The sequence below is a fragment of the Octopus bimaculoides genome, chromosome 8 (genome assembly GCF_001194135.2).
Source record: "Octopus bimaculoides isolate UCB-OBI-ISO-001 chromosome 8, ASM119413v2, whole genome shotgun sequence".
NCBI classification, from domain to species: Eukaryota; Metazoa; Mollusca; class Cephalopoda; order Octopoda; family Octopodidae; genus Octopus; species Octopus bimaculoides.
Window position 1 is genome coordinate 17698251 of NC_068988.1, and position 14631 is coordinate 17712881.

At 33.7% G+C, this 14631-nt stretch overlaps 1 protein-coding gene and 1 long non-coding RNA gene across 5 annotated transcripts in view; one reads left to right on the top strand and one right to left on the bottom strand.

Annotated features, from left to right (window-relative positions):
• The window catches only part of LOC106878173 (uncharacterized), a 1037364-nt gene that overhangs the window by 252918 nt on the left and 769815 nt on the right, over positions 1 to 14631 (top strand). The window lies entirely within an intron of this gene.
• LOC128248551 (uncharacterized) overlaps positions 1 to 14631 on the bottom strand; it is a 172517-nt gene that overhangs the window by 30890 nt on the left and 126996 nt on the right. The window lies entirely within an intron of this gene.

Genomic DNA, 14631 nt, shown 5'->3' on the forward strand with positions numbered 1-14631 from the left:
ATATATATATATATATATATATATATATATATATATATATATATATATATATATATACAAGCGATAGATTGATTGATATATAAAGTTGTATCTGTGCGTGGTTTGGGAAACACCCATTGGACAATATTGATCTAGATATTCTTTACCTATGAAAAATAATGGTATCGCCATGACTGATAATAGCTCTGGTCGGTGTGTTGTGACTAGGTCTAAATAACGACAACACCACTTCCTATTTCTCAATATATTATTATTTCAAGATTCCAAATTTGAAAATATATAATGATTTTGCATTCTTGATATTCTCGTGCGTGTGAATATCATTAATAAGAAGGAACTAATGGAGGTTTTATCGGAAATTTTAGCAAATATTATATCTTAATAAAGTAAAGTTCGACATTTTATCATACTTCTAACGTTAAGTGTGAGTTAAAATATTACGAAGAATTTCATATATTTTTACTATAAACGAATTTCTAGAATATTCTCCGCTACAGTATTAAACGTTTCTATTTATTCAATTGCGCGGAAATAATGCACAAACTCGACGACATAATTTCAAATTACAATCATAATGAACGAAAATAGATTCGTTTCAATATATATTTTCACTATATGCAACATTCACTAACGCCTATCTTAATACTAAAATTATAGCAGCCGAACCATGCGTACAATATAGCGAATATAATTTATGTAAAACATAAATGGGGCAACTACTTATGAGACTTTCATATAAAACGTATATATAACTTTAAGCTTATTTCTGTTTCAATGAAAGCCATTTTGTTCAATATTTATATATAATCACTCATTGATATCCAGTATGGCTTGGGTTTATTATTACCTAGAATAAACGCAATCGCATGACTTCACCATATTTTGGATAAAATTATTTAAAATACTGGCAATATTCAGTTAGTCTAGGAATACTTTGAGTAAATCAAATAACATTATTCAGATTGAGCTACATTAGGATACACAGTGATATGGACGAAGATATGATCCGAAAGCAACTACATAAATATCAGAACTAAAGCTAGGAGATAGACAAATCTGAAGCTGGCTTAGAGTAGACATAACATATCAGTGAAGAGGTGAATGGCAACAAAAGAATTTTGGAAAATAATTGTTTGGTTGATTAACCGAGTGATTAATCAAACAATCAATTACTTAGTTAAACTGTTAACCAATTGATGAATAAGTAAAATTGAAACATTAGGTGTATTTATTATTTGAGTAAGGACATTTCAGAGGCATAGAATATTTAGTTTTACTCTTTTAACATTATCTATAACTTTAATTAAATTCAAAGAAATTTATTTGATAAACCATTAACAAATATATTACAAAAATATCTATAAAGAAAAAATATTAATTCAACTTTAATCAACCATTTAATACTAAACAATCTCTTACAATCTATATATGAAGCGTATCCCCCAATATTTAAATTAAAACAAAGCTACTAACATAATTAATGGTAACTAACACTAAAATGTAAAAATAAATAAACTAGCTACTATGTAAATCGAATAGCATTTCACCACCATTGGAAGCAGAGTTATTTCAAAATACTGTGCAAACTTTCATAACTAATATATAAAAAGATTATCTATCTTATCAATGTAATGTCAATATTGCAATGCTTGATGATATGCAATATTATTAGTTAGTGTGTGTGTGTGTATGTGCGTTTTTATGTGTTTGTCTGTCTGTGTATCTGTGTGTGTGCTTATGTGTGAGATTAATTTTGAAAGAATACAACTCAGTAAAATCATTCTATGATTATCTCCTTGAAAAGCTGCTTTTGTGCAAAATTCCGCCTGTGTTTCTCAATAAGTGTAAACTATAACTTAGAGAATACATACTATTATTTATGTATATATATCAAGATTTTTGTTTTCTATACTTGCACAATGAATTCGGTTTAATTCTAATGGAATTATTAAATCGTTTCATTCGCTTATCTATCCAACTCACTTTTGTATAATTTAATATATGCATTTTTGCTGTAGTTATCGCTTCAGTAATCAAACTAATGTTAATATCTGTATCCACATAATTAACAAGATTTTACATAACCTGTATTCCTATTGTGGGCGGAGTTATTTCTATTTGATTAAATGAAATATAGAAACAAAAGTATATCTGCTGTCGTGGATTGGTCGATCAGTGTTTCAGATTTATAGCCGAGGGCAAACAAACGTGTTTTAGTCGGAAGAAGATTTACTGACATATTTCCAACAACCTCAATTACATTCTATCAGAGTAAATTGCTATTAATTTTAGTGACTGCTTCTAAGTAATGATGATATTCTATTTGAGTTCGTACTTTCTCACAATGTCAACTTGAATCACTTAATAAAGTTAAATAATTGTATAACAATGAAAGTTCAAATATCAGTATAAACTTTGTAGAGTAATTCAAGCTCGAAGTTCGAATTTATTTCATTTATCGCTTTTTTACTTTTTTGTTTGCAATTACTAAGAACTTCTGAAAGCCCTAGAAGCACTCAATGTGCATACAAGCATTGTTATAATGTATATTACCAAACTCAGAGGTAAATGATATTAAGTGACGGGAAGTTCCATTAGACATGTGCATGCAAATACGTTCGCACAACGCATGTATCTCTATATAAATGTGTGTGCGTGTGAAATATATTTCAATAGATGCAATGTGAAGTGCTCAGTCGTTTACACGCCAGTTCAGGAGTAAGTTATTCAGTTGATCTAATAATTTAAACCACAACTTCGAACGATAGAGACCCTCCTGTATCTATCTATCTATCTATCTTTCTTTCTCTCTCCCAGCATCTTTCTCCATCTCCTCGCTTTTTCTCTCTCTGTATATATATATATATATGTGTGTGTGTGTGTGTATGTGTGTGTGTGTGTGTGTGTGTGTGTGTGTGTGTATGCAATAATTATAACGATAGTGGATATGGAGACTGGTACATACTCAAAATTTATTTCCTTATATTTTACAATGTAATACAGCATATTTTAATGGTTACGACGACCTACACGTGTTTCCGTTGCACAGAGTATGATCAGTGGCATCTGCAGCCAGGTATAATTTCCTGTGCTTGATTCAGCTTAGTCTACTGGAGTTGTGTATTTAGTATACAATCTATTTGACCGAGTGAGGAAAACTTACTTGGTGGGCTGTACCGTTTGCTTAAATGGCCTACCTTCGTTTACATAGTACTTAGTTATAGAGTTCATTCATTATTATCACATTAACAGAATTTTTTGAATTATGGTTCTAGTAACAAAACAGTGAAGAACAACTGTAGTTTTCCACGCTCATTAATCTATGCAAAATAGCCGGTGTATAATTTCACCCGCACTAAATTCATCCTTTCCGCAAACAGGGGTATTAAAAACGTAATTAAAATGACTTGCAGTTTAAAATAAGTTACCTGTCTCAGCACTTTGTTTAGTGTCAGGTTGTTTAGTTGTTAAACTTATAGAACGATCGATACCTAAGTTTTGTAATGTCAGTTCTGTTTATCATACCTTTATAAAAATAATCAGGCTTTATGACTAAGAAAGTTACATTTGGTCGATTTAATATTTTGCTTACAAAGTTAAAAATTTACGAAATATACTTCTTATCGCTAGTCAAATAAAATATAACACACTCTGCAAAATCACTTCCTATACAACTTAACAATGTATTTTCCAGTTTACATGTTCAAGATATTACTAGTTACACTTTTCCAACAACATGTATTTAATATTTTTTTTTCTTCTTGCAGGTAAGTGCTGTCCATTGATTTCGATTTTACTTCAAAGAAACTATTGTAATTGTAAAGACTATAACAGCCTGGGCAACAACGATATAACGTTTACTGTTATTAACGTTAAAAACAAAGACAGGTATATAATTTTTATATGTATATACGTGTATGTTTATGAATGAATAACTCCGTAAGTATGTATATTTTTAATTTTCTTATTCACGTCGCTCCTAACCACACTAATACAGATTTCAAAATTTCTTGCGTATCTGCATAATTTTATTTGTTAGTTGAAATACGCCTTCAGCTTACTTTTTATGAAGTCGCTCGTCAAATGAGCACCAGACCCGTATTTTCTATCTTTCTGAGGTTTCTTCGCCGTGTTGGCTGCTTACGTGCTACATCTTCTCAGATACTCACAAATCATTCTTCTCATCATCAATGTTACGTTCATTTACTTTAATCTGCACTGCCTACTGCATCGAGGTTTTCATCGGTTTACTGGAAATCATTACCTGTTCGAGGTTTCCAGCTCTGAACGATTTCCATCTCTGTATCAATTAGAAGCAGCTAGAGGGATATAAACAATATCGAACACGCATACGCAGGGTATGGATTTTTCTCATGGATTCGTATACATAAAAGCACTCGGATTAATATATTTCCGTCTGGTGCCAGTCCTTCTCAGTTGAAAGATTTGAGCAAAGACGACTCCAACAGCGGGACCAACTTCATGCAAGAATGAAGACGCGCTGGCAAAACGACGTTTCTCTAAATGGAAACCTTACTTGTCGTTGTGGTCTTGTGGAACGGAGCAAAGCAGGCCTTGTCGGTCACTCACGAAAACACGTAGCAAATGATCCATAAGCATACGTGCAAACTGAGTCCTCAACCTGTTCCATTTACGAAGGGGTAAATAGCACCAGCAGTCGTCAAGAGACACATTCGTATCCATAAAACATAATCACTACTTTGTTACTGAACCCACATTTGTCATTCACGACAAGAGAATCTAATACACCCACCCCCCACACACACACACAAACACAAACACACACACACACACACACACACACACACATACACGCACACACATATATATACACATATATATACATATATACATTTGTATATATATATATACATATCTATACACAAACATACGCGCATACTTATATGTATATTATAGTAGTGTACGTTTCATGAACCGTTGTCTAATATATATAAATATTTGATTGTTTTGTTAAAGCAAAGCAATGCATATTAAAAATTAAGGTCGGTGGTTAGTACTATTACATAGCGTTTTAATATTCATATATGTCGTATATATACTTTTAACTGGCATTGTTTTGCCTTTAAAACATTTCTAATACTTATATATGTACGAATGTGTATCTGTGTGTGCGAGCAGCAGTGTGCCAGCGATACAGAAAAATCATCATTACTTTCAGTTCGTTTTATGTATTTGTTGCTCGTTGTTAACTTTGCCGGTTCTCACAGTTTTTCGATTTATGCATAACCTGAAAGAATACATAAGGTTGAATCTGTCAGAGAACCGCCAGAGTGTACAAACAGCACCAATAGTAGGTATGTATACACCAAGCTAACAATTACTGGATCTCAGTGTAATAAATCTGATTTCTCTTTCTGACTTTCGTTCATTTAACCTTCAGCTTCGCACTAACTAAATTGTTTTCATAAATACTAACTTAATAAACTTTTAAACCAAATTAACGAAAAATACCAACGCTTCAACAGCAAACTAAAATCAGTTTTATCTATAATGCTCTCTCCGTTGGTACAAAGTTCAGTGTTTGTTTCTGTGTGTCTTTGTGCCGTTTTGTATAGATGTCTACACATCCGCTGATACACACAGGCAGATACACATACGCATAAACTCTTAGACACATACGTATGTATATGGGTATATTTATATGTATCTTCGTGTGTTTACATGTATGCAGTTATGCCAGTATATGTATGTGTGTTGCAGGTATACACACACGCACACACACACGCACACGCACACGCACACGCACACACACGCACACATATATATATATATATATATATATGGTGGTTGTCTACTCCTTAAACAGAGTTTGACCACCTCCTGCACCTACACCTTAGCCCTTTCATGGCGTCTGATGTGGCTTTTTAAACCAGACAGTGTTTTGAAAAAACACCCACACAGATTGCACCTCTGATTTGCACTACCAATACATATATATATATATATATATATATGTAGCTGAATAGCCTGTTGTTCCATGCTAGACCGTTCCTCTTGATCAGGACAGGTTTGTGGAGGATTTCTTTTCCTTTCAAAATATGTACATGTCTCTTCGACCGTTTCACATGACTTTATTCATTAAAACTTATTAAAATTTCAGAAGTTCTTACAACTTAGGTCATCATAACACTTTGCTGTCGTTTGTTTAATAATAATTCCTCTTCCTAATAATTTTGCTTTCATTTAGTGATAGACAGCTATCATGCAGAAAATGCCAGCTTCCAAATACAGTTTTCTAATTATGTAAAATTGATTAAACTTTAAACCTCAGTAACATTTTTTGGCAATTTTTCTGGAACAAATAAAATAACCAAACCGGATTTAACGTGGAACATTATTTCAATATACCAAATTTGAAAATCTTGACGAAATTTTAAAATCTCGAATCAGACAGTTATAAGACAATACACACACACACACACACACACACACACACACACACACACACACACACACACACACACACACACACACACACAAATGTACAAACGTACAAACAAGTAATCTCGAGTGTAAAAGATGTAAAGTAAACATAAGTATGTACGTACGCATGTATATATATGTATGTGTGCGTGTGTGTGTGTGTGGGGGGGGGGGTTCTTTCCGATGGACAGCAGAAAAGCCACTGAACCCCTTACTCCTTAAAGCTACGTATTCCTCACACCCACCCTTCTTTCTTTTCCTTGACGTTTTAAAGGTTACTTATGTGCATGCGTGTATTTACGAAAGTACGCTTATATAATAGCTGTATTAAGGTTATCATCCCACTGTCATTCTATATTTGTCGCTAACGCAACGCTGTTCTCCCCTTCTCTGATAGCAGTCTCACTCACACTACTACCACATTTCCCTCACACTAATACTCTTTGCACCCTACTCATTTTATCATACAATTTGCCCAACCCCGCTAGGGACCCACTGTAGATTTTATTGAAATCCGATTAGTCTATAATTGAACTGGATGTTAGTTTGTATGCAAAGTTTCGTAAAGTTGTGTTCGCTGGTTTAAGCAGCAAGATGGTAACAGACATAAAGATAGAAAATGCCATTTGTATATAAGATATATATGTGGAGAGGGGTATATTTTCATACATATGTGTGTATATCTTAATTTGGTTGGGATTAATTTTGTGTCATAATCTGAGGAGCTTGGCCTTCGTTTCTTGTTATAGATATATGGTGCTTATATATGTATATTAGTTTTCAACAGACACACATATATATGTATGAATGCATGTATATATATATATATATATATATATATATATATATATATATATATATACACAATGTATATACATATATACATACATAATGTTACGTGTGTGTGTGTGTGTGTCTGCCAGCGTGTGTGTTTGTGTGTGTTGAAAAATAATTCTTTTCATCGAATTATATTTTTCCTGAAACGTTTGCCTGAATCTCCGAATCAGAAAACTGAAATTTGATAAACCAGGTTTCCAAGATAATATAATTTAAATCTATTTTAATTCCGTAAATTCTATAAAATTCTTTTTAACCTTCTCTCTATCTCTACATTAATATGAATTTTTCTTTCGGGAGACAAGTCCTATTCAATATCAAAATTCTAAGACAGTCAAGCAGTTCAAGGTTAATGCAGATGCACTGAAGAGTTGTCTACCCTTGACAGAAAGGTTGAAGCTTCACGCTTGGAGTGACTATTCTTGACTTTCTCGATCTCTCTGTTCACAATATTCTGGTCTGTATGTATAGCTATGTCAATTAACATCCATTTTTGAACTCCTTCCGTAGCAGAGTGATATCTAGTCTGTTATGCTACAGCTTGTGAAGTGACGTGGCTTACAGGTTAGAGTATTCGATTTACGATGGTGAGTTCAATTCCTGGTGATGCGTTGTGTCCTGCAGCAGGTCACTTTATTTCATGTTCATTGAGACGGCAAAAATGAGAATTACCTGCCTTTCGAAGGGCCATCATTGTCATATTCTGTGTAACGCTGAGAACTACCTTAAGAGTACAAGTGTCTGTGGAGTGGTCAGCCACTTACACGTCAATTTCAGGAGTAGGTTGTTCCGTTGATCGGATCAACTGGAGCCCCTGTCGTTGTAACGGACAGGGTTCCAGTATATATATGTACACACACACACACACACACACACACCAATATATATATATATATATATATATATATATATATATATATATATATATATATATATATATATATATATGTATATATGCTACAGCTTCTTATGTAGGTTCCATCTGATCATTCTCTACAACCAGCAAAGGTTGCTGCTCATACCACGTATTGGGCGATTCTAGCTCATACTTCCTACACACTACCAGTGTATTTGCTCTGCAACTTCGTCATGACGTTTTTTTTTTAGGCCAGTTTTGAGCAACCACTAATTATGTGTCGAACTGCCTCAGATGATTTTTCACAAAATTTACGCAGAGAATGATACTGCTACATTTGACTCATTTGTTTTGTAAGGCCTGTTCTTGTGCAGCAAGGATCAGTCCTTTTGTTTGCTTCTTAAAAACTCTTTGTCTTGGCCATCTCTATGGTTCTGTATCAGCTTCGTCATATGTTTGCAGGAAAAAGTCTCCGTTTGGGATACATCACACAACCCTGGCTTAAACCCATCTTCACATCAAATCACTCACTCACTTCATCACCCGCCCTAACACACGCCCTACTTTCTCTAAAAAAAACTCTGAGCAGCTCTCAAAAATCTACTCTCTGCTGCATACAACTGCAACACCTGCCACATTGCATCGCTATCCACACGGTCATATGCTTTCTCTAGGTCCAGAAAGGTCTAATACATCTCCACCCCCACTTTTTGCCAAAAACTTCTCACAAATCTACCTCACTACAAATATTTGATCTGCACACCCCCTTCCACTTCTAAAACCACATTTCTCCTCCCCTAATACGCTTACAATCAGAATTCTCCCATATAGTATACCAACCACACACAACAGACTTATACCTCCTAAAATTTCCACTCACATTTATCCCCTTTCCCCTTGTATCATTGCACTATACAGGCGCTTCACCAGTCCTTTGGTACTCTTCAAGCTATATAACAAACATTCATAAGCCTCACTATCCATTCAATCACTGTCACTACTCCTTTCTTTAGGCATTCCTCTGTATACGCATCTATACCTGGCATCTTCCGGTTTACACACATGTATACATATACACGCAAGCACATACGGAGTTAGAGATTCTCTTCTACTGTTCAGATATTTCATCTAATTTACTTATTACAAGATTTATTCTTCTATTTCATCTCCACCGATGTACAAATCACCTGTTTAGTGCCTGTGATGCTATATTTGGTAATATATCAACCTATTTACCTGCTCCTCTGTTTTTGTCTCTGATCTTTACATTCTTTCTTATCGCAAACTATGTAGTTGATGCTCCACTCATTTTCTCCGAATTAGAATCTTGATTGTTTATAAAAGGTTTTGGTTAATTGTTGCTGTTATTGTTAAACCCTAGGTCACTGCTGGTCTCGCATAGTTATGAATGCGGTCATCCCATTATTAACACATCTTGACTTTATTGTCTAATGTATAGCTCTAATGAGGTAGAATGTTGAATATCATTTAAGGGAAAATTTGCTTCTATATCTATTTGGTTGCAACAAACAATAGAGGATTACTCATTGAGTTGTATTCGGATTTATTTCAAGCTAATGTGTTTCATCTCCTCTGGTTTGGTATCTATTTCATCCATTTTTTGTTTCTTGCCACTCTCACCTACCCGATAACAGCTAGTAGGAATGATGTACATCTTCTCTATACTACAAGAGCTTCCTTTCTATATCCCTAATTCCCTTACTTTCTCTCTATACATATCTCACTCCCTCCTTATGTTTCTCTCTCTTTCTCTTTCTCTCTCTCTCTCTCTCTCTCTCTCTCTCTCTCTCTCTCTCTCTCTCTCTCTCTCTCTCTCTCTCTCTCTCTCTCTCTCCCCCTCTTTCAGTGTTTCTTTCTCTCAACCCCCGCTTCTCTCCTCCTAGGAGCATTATACTTGCTATTTAGCCGAAAGCCTTACAGAAATAGTAAATACATATTCTTAACAGGATTGTTTTACTTTTAGTAATATCTTCAAGAAATATTATTCTAGAGTTTCGTATCCAGATCATTGCAAAGTTTATCACTTTTTCTGCATCTTCCACCTCTTATAATGTTCAGTTTGTCTTTAACTCAGTGGCATAGTTTCAAATTTATAGTGCCTGTTCACTTCCCCTATACGGATTTCAACATACATACTAACAATCGTTGTAAAGTATAAACAGTCCTATCGGAGAATTTGTTTACGAATCACACCCTGACCTCTTAAAAATGAAATATCTGTTCGTGCATATTTTTTATTTACAAGACCCTTGATAAACGAAGAGCTTGTCATTTACAGATGGCGCGGATTTAATAATAGGTTTGTTTAATCAGTTCTCAAGTGGCTCGCCACCGCAACCGAAGCTCTGCTGCAACTTGAATTCGAAATTAACAGCTATGAAATGTCACGATTTTCATACCAATACGCTTTAGTTGTTTATTTTTTAAGCATTGCTTACATAATATTGTGTTTTTGAATATTTTTGCTTATTGTGAATTATCCATTTTCTCTCAAATACAATACATACATATTACATATAGGATTCAAAGTTTGGGAATTTCCCCTATATATTGTTTTCCTTTTTCTAGTTTTCTTTCCACATTCTACTTCTAATGATAGCTGGGATATGCTAAACGAATAAACAGCTGAATCTACTATCATATTTGTTAGTTTTACAGTTGATATTCGAGCAGTTGATAAAAGGAGAGAAGTTGACGGAACGTGCTTACTACTAAAATAGACGATCGAATGACTAAATGGAGAATCTATCATATATTTTCTTGCTGATGGTCTCATTTTTGTAACTCGTACCTTATTTTCAAGATTTTGTTACTGGAATTAGTTTTGTTGAAGTTGCAGTAAAAGTTAAGAACAATATAAGGCTTGGATAATTCATTATTATGTTTGTGTTTGAAGGGTATATTAATTCATGCCTCAAGTTCACAGCTTATTACAACACACGTTTCCAAATGATTTGATTTATTCTTTCCCCAATATTTCCCTTGTGTGGAATAAAAATATTAAGATGCTTACACTTTGTATTAGTGATAAGAAATTATTATAGCCGTAGGAGTATATTATTCATGTGATTGTGATGGTCTAGGTGCAGATGCATGATAATTAAGAAATACACTGTTGCTGACGATAATAATGGTAGTCATTGTGCAATGGTTAATATTAGTGATTATGTTTATTATTGATGTTTTTTACTGCTAATTCTGTAGAAGGAATTTTACTTGTGAGTTAAGAAGTATACACTGAAATGTATATACTATTTTTGATTGTTCATACTACAATGTGATTTCTTTATTTCTCTCAAATATTCAAAACTAAATGTATTTAAAACTAATTATAGAATATATATATTTGAATTTTAAATCTGATAAAATGTGTCTTTCAGGGAACAATGAAATTCTTTGAAATATTTAATACTATTATTATTATTATTATTATTATTATTATTATTATTATTATTATTATTATTATTATCATAGTATTCCTATGAAATGAATTACAAAAGAATCTTTGCAATGGATACGATAGAGGGTAAATCTAGCCGAAAGTATATTGCAAGTATATTGCATTAGCAACAAATTTAATAAAGTTATTCTATCACGCCGTTTTCTAAATCAACAGCAGAAACGATGGAATAATTTTTCTTGAAGGTAATACTAAAAATATAACAGTCCTATTAATAATATATATTTACTATTTTTGTAATTCTTTCAACCAAATAAAAAGTAAAATGCTCTTAGAAAACGAGAATCTTAAAAATAAAGTAACCATGATACAGAAGAAAGCTTTTATATATTAAAAAAAAACACATAATTTCAGACCAACGTTTGAACATGTATATGAAATATAAATCATATAAGTTCACAAAGCATGTTTTCAATGTTTAAATTCTTCAAAAGTTTCTTTGAATATTGTAATATTGTTTAGAGAATAATTATATTTTCATCAGCTAAATGCTTATCTAATAACTTAACGAAAATGATTTTTAACAAACATGTTGCTTTGGTTCAGACATTTTCATAGGCAATATATTATGTAGTGTACGTTCAAGTATGAAAAAGTATCACTTCATAAGGTAAGAAATTCGTTTACATATCTTAATCTACACTTTCAGCAATTACAGTGCAGAAGGTGCATATTATCTGTTCAAAAACACAAATATTGTTAGCTTTACTTAAACATGTATTTGGTGTCAGAATTTCGTGGAACCTACTGTGTCATCTTCACTAAAAGACAGTCTCAGATCAAATCACTTGCTAGACAAGTACATCTCCGAAAAATCTACAAAATGCCTCCCATTTACATATCAAGTTAACACAATCTCTCTGTACATAGACAGTATTCTGTATCCCACCCGATTCTCTCTCTCCCTCTCTTTATTTTTTTCTCTCTTTGTCTTAGTCTTTATCTATCTACCTCACTATGTATGTATGCATGTATGTATGTATCTATATATCTGTATGTCTGTCTGTCTGTCTGTCAATCGACCTAGCTTTTCTCTACTGTATAGTGTTACTGTCTGTTACTAGCTTTTCTTCACTGTATATTCTGTTACTGTTGGGATAGCATTCAACAAGCGAAAGCACCAAGTTTACACACACACACACACACTCACGCACATACAGACAGCACACATATGCACACTGATACATAAGCCACACACACACACATTCCACACTCATCAACACACAAAGATGTGCTGGCATACATATTGATTATCTTTTCGTGTCAGATGCTAGCCGTCTCATATTACTCATATGTACATCAGTAGCTAATAGTGACTTTTGACTCTTAATATCTAAAACTAAATATCTGGTGACAAGCAAGAGCAAGATTACCGGGATGCATTAGACTTGCAGGTGTTATATCACAGGGCATTCGCCAAAACTTTTTTCTCTCAAAGGATATCCGCATCTTAATAATGATTACATTTTGAAAATTTTCCTCCATGAGTAGTTTTCCTACGCCCTCAAACACAAAGCTGAGTATTTCTACAACTCTGATAGAGGCAAATATATATATATATATATATATATATATATATATATATATATGAGAGAGAGAGATACAGAAAAAAATTAAGGTACTCAGAAATCTGGATGTTTGTACAGATTTTTATTAATGTCACATATTAAATAAAGCGCTTTTCACCTAGTCTAAGCGCTTTATTTAATATGTGACGTTAATAAAAAATCTGTACAAACATCCAGATTTCTGAGTACCTTCATTTTTTTTCTATATAATTTCTGTACATCACCTGCAAACCTTCCAATATATATATACATATACACATATACATATTCATATATGTATATGCATATACGTATTCATATATATATGCATGTATATATATATATATATATATATATATACATGCATGTATGTATATGTCCGTGCATGTGTGTCTATATCGATATGTGTGTGTGCGAGAAAGAGAGAAAGTCTCCGTGTGTATGTGTGTGTGTTTCTACGTATGTATATGTAATATATACCTACGTGTATACATATGTATTTATTATGTGTGTGTATATATGTTCACACCATTATGTATATAAATATATACACACATGTACAGGGTGCGGTTAATAAATTGCCGTCTAAATTGCGCAAAAATGAAAATAGCACTGACATCTCATTTTAACAGATATATTTACAAAATTACATTAAAAAAATCTTGAAATACTGAAGAGTAAATTTATTCAATAAAACCACCATTAGCTTCAACCCAGGTCTCCAGACGACTAAGGAATCTCCTGCAACTCTTCTGGACGGTCTCCTTGCTCAAGTTGGTGAGTGTTGCCATAATCCTTGCCTTCAGTTCATCTTTGGTGTTACAAGGATTTTTGTTGGTCTCTCGCTGAATTGCACCCTACAGATAATAATGAAGGGGGTTGCAGTCTGGGGAGTTACGCGGTCAAATGTTACGGGTGATGTGCTCGCAGAAATTGTCTGACAGCCATGACTGGTTTCTCCTGCTTGTGTGGCATAGCGCAGAGTCCTGTTGCCAGACCTAGGGTCTTCTAGCAGCCACCCTCTTGACGCAGGGCAGCATTACTTCCTCCAGGCACTTGATGCAGGCCTCCGTGTTCAGTCTGAGGCCGTGTGGGATGATGAATGGAGGTATAACTAGTGATCACTCCAAACACCATGATGTTGACTGAATGTTTGATTTTTATCACTTTCGGTACATGTCCCCAGATTGCACTGCCCTCAGATTGACAACTAACCACTGTGAAATATTCATATTGGTGTTTCCGGTACCAAGGTCAAGCAGCACAGCATGTCGTTTCCAAATTTCTGGCAGAGTGAATTGAATCATGGTGTTGGTTTTCTGACAGACAGTGCCCAACCGACCCTGCTATACTGTGTAGTCGACAAAATCAAAAAACAAACAATGCGCATGAGCGAAATAAAGAATATCAAATAGTGACAATTTACCCATTGCACCTTGTATATA